Here is a 9,785-nt window from a genome sequence, read left to right as displayed (position 1 = left end):
TTGGAATGAGGTAAATCACTAGAAATGAGTGAGTGAATTAGTGTGACATTAATGAAAAATAAGTGTGTGGATCCTAACTTGCATGCGGTTTAGAACTCACACCCTAGTATTTAAAAATCATGTCACAATTATACAAAAGAAAACATGCACTTCACTCATTCTAGTGTGCTTGAGATACTTTAAAAGACTTGTGGGTTAAGTCAACCACACAAGTAGTGAAGAGGCATGAAAACATTCAAGCAATTAATCAAGCAATTGGGAAATTGGATAATGCATGGACATTGATTGATGTGTAGGTAGACTTAGTGAACAAAATGGTATATGAAACTGGTGCACGAATTGTGAATCACACTTTTCACAACTCGTACCACTAACCAGCAAGTGCACTGGGTCGTCCAAGTAATACCTTACGTGAGTAAGGGTCGAATCCCACGGAGATTGTTGGCTTGAAGCAATCTATGGTTACCTTGTAGCTCTTAGTCAGGAAAAAAATTCACTTATCAAATTGAATCGCGAGGAATAAAAGAGCATGAAATAAATACTTGTTATGCAGTAATGGAGAGTATGTTGGGGTTTTGGAGATGCTTTGTCTTCTGAATTTCAGCTTTTCTCTTGTATTCCTCTTCCTTCATGCATGCAAAAGTGCAAAGTTCCTTCCATGGCAAGTTGTGTGTTGGTGGATCACCGTTGTCAATGGCTACCATCCATCCTCTCAGTGAAAAGGGGTCCACGTGCGCTGTCACTACACGGCTAATCATCTGTCGGTTCCCACTCGTGTTGGAATAGGATCCATTGATCCTTTTGCATCTGTCACTACGCCCAACACTCGCGATTTTGAAGCTCGTCACAGCCATCCAATCCCAGAATCCTACTCGAAATACCACAGACAAGGTTTAGACTTTCCAGATTCTCATGAATGCCGCCATCAATCTAGCTTATACCACAAAGATTCTGATTAAGGAATCTAAGAGATACTCATTCAATCTGATGTAGAACAGAGGTGGTTATCGGACACACGTTCATGGATTGAGGAAGGTGATGAGTGTCACGGATCATCACCTTCTCTATAATTAAGTGCGAATGAATATCTTAGATAGGAACACGCATGTTTGAATGGAAAACAGAAATAGTTGCATTACTTCATCGAAACACAGCAGAGCTCCTCACCCCCCACAATGGAGTTTAGAGACTCATGCCGTCAGAGATTACAAAGTTCAGATCTAAAATGTCATGAGATACAAAATAAATCTCTAAAAGTTGTTTAAATACTAAACTAGTAACCTAGGTTTACAGAAAATGAGTAAACTATGATAGATAGTGCAGAAATCCACTTCTGGGGCCCACTTGGTATGTGCTGGGCTGAGACTAAAGCTTCTCACGTGCCTGGGCTGTTTTGGGCATTCAATGCCAGGTTGTAACCTGTTTCTGGCGTTGAACTCCAACTTGTAACCTGTTTCTGGCGCTGGACGCCAGACTGCAACATGGAACTAGCGTTGAACGCCAGTTTACATCGTCTATCCTTGAGCAAAGTATGGACTATTATATATTGCTGGAAAGCCCTGGATGTCTACTTTCCAAGAAATTAGAAGCGCACCAATTGGACTCCTGTAGCTCCAGAAAATCCATTCCGAGTGCAAAGATGTCAGAATCCAACAGCATCCGCAATCCTTTTTCAGCCCGAATCAGATTTTTGCTCAGCTCCCTCAATTTCAGCCAGAAAATACCTGAAATTACAGAAAAACACACAAACTCATAGTAAAGTCCAGAAATATGAATTTTTCTTAGAAACTAATGAAAATATACTAAAAACTTAACTAAAACATCCTGAAAACTACATGAAATTAACCCCAAAAAGCGTATAAAATATTCGCTCATCACAACACCAAACTTAAACTGTTGCTTGTCCCCAAGCAACTAGACAAATAAAATAGAATACAAATAAGTCATGAAGCAATAATATCTCAGAGTTTTTGAGTGAAGCTCAGATTCTAATTAAATGAACGGGACTAGTAGCTTTTTGCTTCCGAACAGTTTTGGCATCTCACTTTATCCATTGAAGCTCAGAATGATTGGCATCTATAGGAACTTAGAATTCAGATAGTGTTATTGATTCTCCTAGTTCAGTATGTTGATTCTTGAACACAGCTACTTTTATGAGTCTTGGCCGTGGCCCTAAGCACTTTGTTTTCCAGTATTACCACCGGATACATAAATGCCACAGACACATAATTGGGTGAACCTTTTCAGATTGTGACTCAGCTTTGCTAAAGTTCCCAATTAGAGGTGTCCAGGGTTCTTAAGCACACTCTTCTTTTTGCTTTGGACCTTGACTTTAACCGCTCAGTCTCAAGTTTTCACTTGACACCTTCACGCCACAAGCACATGGTTAGGGACAGCTTGGTTTAGCCGCTTAGACCAGGATTTGATTCCCTTAGGCCCTCCTATCCACTGATACTCAAAACCTTGGATCCTTTTTATTACCCTTGCCTTTTGGTTTTAAGGGCTATTGGCTTTTTCTGCTTGCTTTTTTTTTTTTGCAAGCTTTGTATTCACTGCTTTTTCTTGCTTCAAGAATCATTTTTATGATTTTTCAGATTATCAATAACATGTCTCATGTTCATTATTCTTTCAAGAGCCAACACATTTAACATTCAAGAACATCAAATTCCAAAGACATATGCTCTGTTCAGGCATTCATTCAGAAGGCAGAAAGCATTGCCACCACATGTAAACAATTAGAATTTGTTTTATTAAAATTTCGAAAAATATTGCCTCCTTATTCTAAAGAGAATCTTCTATTTTATTCATGTTTAATGATGATGAGAAAAATAAATTATAGCTTAATTGGAGATAAAATAACTACTAATTACTACTATAACTTCTAAGGTAAAACTCAAATAAGAACAATTATCACAGAGTTAAAGTTAAGATTAGAGCTCAACAACCTTGAGTTTGAGATGTGGATGTTTCTCTAGTCTGTGGAGTGCTTGGTCCTTCAAGAGATAACTTCTGACGCTTCAGTTCCTTTAAGTCACGCCCTTGCTCTTCTTGTTCCCTGAGTAGTTTGCAGAGCATACTGTTTTGATTTTGCTGTTATTCATTTATTTGGTCCTTAGATTCTTGCAACTTGGTGACAGATGCTTCAAGCTGTTCCCAATATTCAAATTGAGGGACTTCCGGGAGGAATTCTTGCGCCCTCCTCTTGATGGGGTCATCCTGCATTTGTTGTTTTTTCATTGTGGTTTTAGTGATTGGTTGCTCTACTGAAATGTACTCCGTTATTCCCATCCTTACTCCAACATCTTTTCAGAGCATAGAGATTAGGCTTGGATAAGCCAACCTGGCATCCTTGGAGTTCTTGTTTTCAAGTATGTAAAATTCAGATGGAATCAGTTGATGAACTTCCACTTCTTTTCCCAACATAATGCAATGGATCATCACTGCTCTTTTGACGGTAACTTCAGAACGGTTGCTAGTGGGCAATATAGAATGCCCGATGAAGTCCAGCCATCATCTGGCGACTGGTTTGAGATCTTCTCTCTTGAGTTGATTTGGGACACCCTTGCTACTGATGGTCTACCTGGCTCCAGGGATGCATATATCCTCTAGAATCTTATCCAGGCCCTTGTTTGTTCTCATCATTCTCCTATTGAAGGAGTCTGGGTCATCTTTCAGCTGAGGTAGCTTAAAGATCTCCCTGATTTTGTCAGGGTGGATGTGAACAATCTTTCCTCTGACCATAGTCCTATAGTCATAGAGGGCAGTTCCAGATATTCTCTGCCCTTTCTGTTTGCCATAGATTAGCGTAGAACTCCTGAACTATATTCCTTCCCACTTTTATTTCAGGATTAGCTAGGACTTCCCAGTTCCTGTTTCGAATCTGCTCTTGGATCTCCAGATATTCATCTTCCTTTAGATCGAACTTGACTTCTGGGATCACTGATCTTAGACCCATTATTTTATAGTAATGGTCTGAATGTTCTTTGGTTAAGAACTTTGCTTGATTCCAAAGTGGTTTTGGAATACTCTCTTTCTTGCCTCTTGGAGTGGTTTGTTTTCCTTTAGGAGCCATGATCTTGGTGGGTATAATTTAGTGATCACGGATAAACACACCAAACTTAGAGGTTTGCTTGTCCTCAAGCCAAAGAAAAGAAAGGAGAGGGATAGAAGGAGAGCTAGTGTCGAATGGTGGATGAGGGGAGGGAGGCCGAATGTGGATTTAAAAGGGAGGGGGTGGGTTTTCGAAAATTTAAAAAAAAAAGATAAGATAGAAGATATGATTTATAAAAAAAATAAGTATGATATGAAAAGATGTGATTTAAAATTGAAAAGATATGAAAGATATTTGAAAAAGATGAATTTAAATTTTGAAAAAGATAATGTGGAGATTTGAAAAAGATATTGATGAGTTGAAAGGATTTTAGAAGGAAAAGAGATAGATTTGTTTTGGAAATTTTGAAAAAGAGTTGGATTGGATTGAAAAAGAATTTGTGTTTATGGATTAAGATACATTTGATATTTTTAAAGTAGGGTTTTTAGAAATTAGGGATTTTAGAAATCAGGGTTTGTAACATGTTTATGCAAGAAATCATGAATTGAAACATGAAAATTAAAATTAAAATGAAAAATATGAAGTAAAAACGAATTTACCTCCTCCACAATATCCTGGCGTTAAACGCCCAAACGCTGCATGTTTTGGGCGTTTAACGCCCAATTGCTGCTTCTCCTGGGCGTTCAACGCCCCGTTGTTGCTTCTTTCTGGCGTTGAACGCCAGGAACTCCTTTGTCACTGGGCGTTTTTCTGAACGCCCATGACGCTGTAAATCTGGCGTTAAACGCCCAGAAGGAGCTTCTTTCTGGCGTTCAATGCCCAGAAGATGCTTCTTTCTGGCGTTTAACGCCCAGATAGCTATCCTTACTGGCGTTCAACGCCCAGTGGATGCTTCTTTTGGGCGTTGAATGCCCAAAACAGACTTTTACTGGCGTTTTCTTGCCAGTGAGCTCTCTTTCTCTGTTTTGTGTGTTGAATCCTTCTGTAACCCTGTGAACTTATACAATTGACTCTTTACCTTAGTAGCAATGCACTTTATATAAACAAATAAAATCAAGAATATGGCAAAAGAACAGAAAAAGTCTTCCCAATGGCTGGGTTGCCTCCCAGTAAGCGCTTCTTTATTGTCTTTAGCTAGACCTTGCTGAGCTTTTAATCTAGCTTCAGCCTTGAGCACTCTTGCTCAACATTGCCTTCAAGATATTGCTTGATTCTCTGTCCATTAACAATGAACTTCTTATCAGAATCAATATCTTGAAGCTCCACATAACCATATGGTGATACACTTGTAATCAGATATGGTCCCCTCCACCGGGATTTCAGTTTCCCTGGGAATAGCCTGAGCCTAGAGTTAAACAATAGAACCTTTTGTCCTGGTTCAAAGATTATAGATGACAGCTTTCTGTCATGCCACCTTTTAGATTTTTCTTTATAAAGCTTGGCATTTTTGAAAGCAGTGAATCTGAATTCCTCTAGCTCATTCAGCTGGAGCAATCTTTTTTCTCCAGCTAATTTGGCATCAAAGTTTAGGAATCTGGTTGCCCAGTAGGCCTTATGTTCCAGTTCCATGGGCAGGTGACAAGCCTTACCATACACAAGTTGGTACGGAGAGGTCCCTATAGGAGTCTTGAATGCTGTTCTGTAAGCCCAGAGAGCATCATCCAAGCTTCGTGCCCAATCCTTTCTACGGGTACTTACAGTCCGTTCCAGGATTCTTTTCAGTTCTCTGTTAGAAACATCAGCTTGCTCATTTGTCTGTGGATGTTATGGAGTCGCCACCTTGTGGTGAATCCCATACCGGACCATGGCAGAGTAAAGCTGTTTGTTGCAGAAGTGAGTGCCCCCATCACTGATTAGTACCCTAGGGACACCAAACCTGCTGAATATATATTTCTGGAGGAACTTCAGCACTGTTTTAGTATCATTGGTGGGTGTGGCAATGGCCTCTACCCATTTTGATACATAGTCAACTGCCACCAGAATATAAGTGTTTGAGTATGATGGTGGGAAAGGCCCCATGAAATCAATTCCCCATACATCAAAACAACTCAATCTCCAAGATTCCTTGTTGAGGCATGGCGTAACTATGAGGCAAATTACCAGCTCTCTGGCAACTGTCACAGTTACGTACAAACTCTCGGAAATCTCTGTAGAGTGTAGGCCAATAGAAACCACATTGGAGGACCTTGGTGGCTGTTCGCTCACCTCCGAAATAACCTCCATATTGTGACCCATGGCAATGCCATAAGATGCTCTGTGCTTCTTCTCTAGGCACACACCTACGGATTATTCCGTCTGCACATCTCTTAAAGAGATAGGGTTCATCCCACAAGTAGTAGTTTGCATCAGAAATTAATTTTTTCTTTTGTTGCCTGCTGTACGCCTTGGGTATGAACCTTGCAGCTTTATAGTTTGCAATGTCTGCAAACCATGGTGTTTCCTGAATGGCGAACAAATGCTCATCCGAAAAGGTTTCAGAGATCTCAATAGAGGGAGAGGGCGCCCCTTCTACTGGCTCTATTCGGGACAGATGATCAGTCACTTGGTTTTCTGTCCCTTTTCTGTCTCTTATTTCTATATCAAACTCTTGCAGAAGCAATACCCATCTTATAAGCCTGGGTTTTGAATCCTGCTTTGTAAGTAGATATTTAAGAGCAGCATGGTCAGTGTACACAATCACTTTTGATCCTACTAAGTATGATCTAAACTCGTCAATGGCATAGACCACTGCAAGCAATTCCTTTTCTGTGGTTGTGTAATTTTTCTGGGCATCATTTAAAACACGGCTAGCATAATAAATGACATGCAGAAGTTTGTCATGCCTCTGCCCCAGTACTGCACCAATGGCGTGATCACTGGCATCACACATTAATTCGAATGGTAATGTCCAGTCTGGTGCAGAGATAACTGGTGCTGTGACCAGCTTAGCTTTCAGAGTTTCAAACGCCTGCAGGCACTCTGTGTCAAACAAAAATGGCATGTCAGCAGCTAGCAGGTTGCTTAGAGGTTTTACAATTTTTGAAAAATCCTTTATAAACCTCCTATAGAATCCTGCATGCCCTAGAAAGCTTCTGATTGCCTTAACATTGGCAGGTGGTGGTAATTTTTCAATTACTTCTATTTTAGCTTGATCTACCTCTATTCCCTTGTTTGAAATTTTATGTCCAAGGACAATCCCTTCAGTCACCATAAAGTGATATTTTTCCCAGTTTAAAACCAGGTTGGTCTCTTGGCATCTTTTCAAAACCAGTGTCAGGTGATCAAGACATGAGCTGAATGAGTCTCCATATACTGAGAAGTCATCCATGAAGACTTCCAGAAATTTTTCCACCATATCAGAGAAAATAGAGAGCATGCATCTCTGAAAGGTTGCAGGCGCATTACACAGCCCAAATGGCATCCTTCTGTAAGCAAACACTCCAGATGGACATGTGAATGCTGTTTTCTCTTGATCCTGGGGATCTACTGCAATTTGGTTGTAGCCTGAATAGCCATCCAAAAAATAGTAATAATCATGACCTGCTAGTCTTTCTAGCATCTGGTCTATGAATGGTAAAGGAAAAGGATCCTTTCTAGTGGCTGTATTGAGCCTTCTGTAGTCAATACACATGTGCCACCCTGTAACTTTTCTTGTAGGAACCAGTTCATTTTTTTGTTATGAACCACTGTCATGCCTCCCTTTTTGGGGACAACTTGGACAGGGCTCACCCAGGGGCTATCAGAAATAGGATAAATAATTCCAGCCTCTAGTAATTTGGTGACCTCTTTCTGCACCACTTCCTTCATGGCTGGATTTAGCCGCCTCTGTGGTTGAACCACTGGCTTAGCATTGTCCTCCAATAAGATCTTGTGCATGCATCTAGCTGGGCTTATGCCCTTAAGGTCACCTATGGACCACCCAAGAGCTGTCTTGTGTGTCCTTAGCACTTGAATTAGTGCTTCCTCTTCCTGTGGATTTAAAGCAAAGCTTATGATCACTGGAAAAGTGTCACCTTCTCCCAGAAATGCATATTTCAGGGATGGTGGTAATGGTTTGAGCTCGGGTTTAGGAGGTTTTTCTTCTTCCTGAGGAAATTTCAGAGGCTCTTTCAATTCCTCTGAATCCTCAAGATCAGGTTGAACATCTTTAAAGATATCTTCCAACTCTGATTCGAGACTCTCAGCCTTGTTGATCTCCTCTACCAAAGAGTCAATAAGATCAACTTTCATGCAGTCTTTTGGTGTGTCTGGATGCTGCCTGGCATTGACAGCATTCAACTTAAACTCATCCTCATTGACTCTTAGGGTGACTTCCCACTTTTGGACATCAATGAGAGTTTGCCCAGTTGCTAGGAAAGGTCTTCCTAGGATGAGAGTAGCACTCTTGTGCTCCTCTATTTCCAGCACTACAAAGTCAGTGGGGAAGGAGAATGGCCCAACCCTGACAATCATGTCCTCAATCACGCCTGATGGGTATTTAATGGAGCCATCAGCAAGTTGGAGACATATCCGGGTTGGTTTGACTCATCAGTTAAACCAAGATTTCTGATAGTGGATGCAGGTATTAGATTGATGCTTGCTCCAAGATCACATAAAGCTGTCTTGGTGCAATTACCCTCTAGTGTGCATGGTATCAGAAAGCTCCCGGGATCCTTAAGCTTTTCTAGGAAGCTTTTTAGAATGACTGCACTACATTCTTCAGTGAGGAGAACTCTTTCAGTTTCTCTCCAATCCTTCTTATGACTCAAGATCTCTTTCATGAACTTGGTATAAGAAGGTATTTACTCAAGTGCCTCTGCAAACGGAATCTTTATTTCAAGAGTCCGAAGATAGTCTGCAAAGCGAGCAAATTACTTATCCTGCTCCTCTTTGTGAAGTTTTTGAGGATAAGGCATCTTGGCTTTGTATTCCTCAACCTTAGTTCCTGCAGGTTTACTTCCTACAGAGGTGGTTGGAGAGGCCCGTTTAGAGGGGTTGTTATCAGCACTGGTGTGTGTCTAATCCCTCACTGACATTTGATTGCCAGAGTCAGAAGCTGGAGTGGCGTTGGACGCCAACTCCTTACTTGTTCCTGGCGTTTGAACGCCAGAACTGTACTTCTTTTGGGCGTTCAACGCCAATTCCTTGCTTGCTTCTGGCGTTGAACGCCAGGACTGAGCGTGGTTTGGGCGTTCAACGCCAGCTTTCCACCCAATTTCTGGCGTTTGATTGCTAGAATTATTCCTCTCCGGGCTCTTACTGTCCTCAGATGGATTTTGGGTAGTTTGCTCATTTCTTGGCTTCCTGCTACCTTGAGGTGGGGCATCTAATGTTTTCCCACTTCTCAATTGAACTGCTTGGCACTCTTCTGTTATTTGTTTTGACAGCTGCTGCTTTGTTTGCTTTAATTGTACTTCCATATTTTATTAGCCATTCTTGTCTCTTGTAGTCTCTCTTTGAATTCGGCTAACTGTTTTGTTAGAAAATCCAATTGTTGATTGAATTCAGTAGCTTGTTCTGCAGGACTCAGTTTAGCAGTCACTGTTCTACCCTCTTCTTTCATAGAAGGTTCACTGGTTAGGTACAGATGATGATTTCTGGCAACTGTATCAATGAGCTCTTGAGCTTCTTCAATTGTCTTTCTCATGTGGATAGATCCACTAGCTGAGTAATCTAGAGAAATCTGAGCTCTTTCTGTAAGCCCATAATAGAAAATGTCTAACTAAACCCACTCTGAAAACATTTCAGAGGGGCATTTTCTTAGCATCTCTCTGTA

Source organism: Arachis ipaensis, chromosome B6 (assembly GCF_059453495.1).
Source record: "Arachis ipaensis isolate K30076 ecotype BB chromosome B6, ASM5945349v1, whole genome shotgun sequence".
NCBI lineage: Eukaryota > Viridiplantae > Streptophyta > Magnoliopsida > Fabales > Fabaceae > Arachis > Arachis ipaensis.
Note: the sequence above shows the minus strand (reverse complement) of the source record.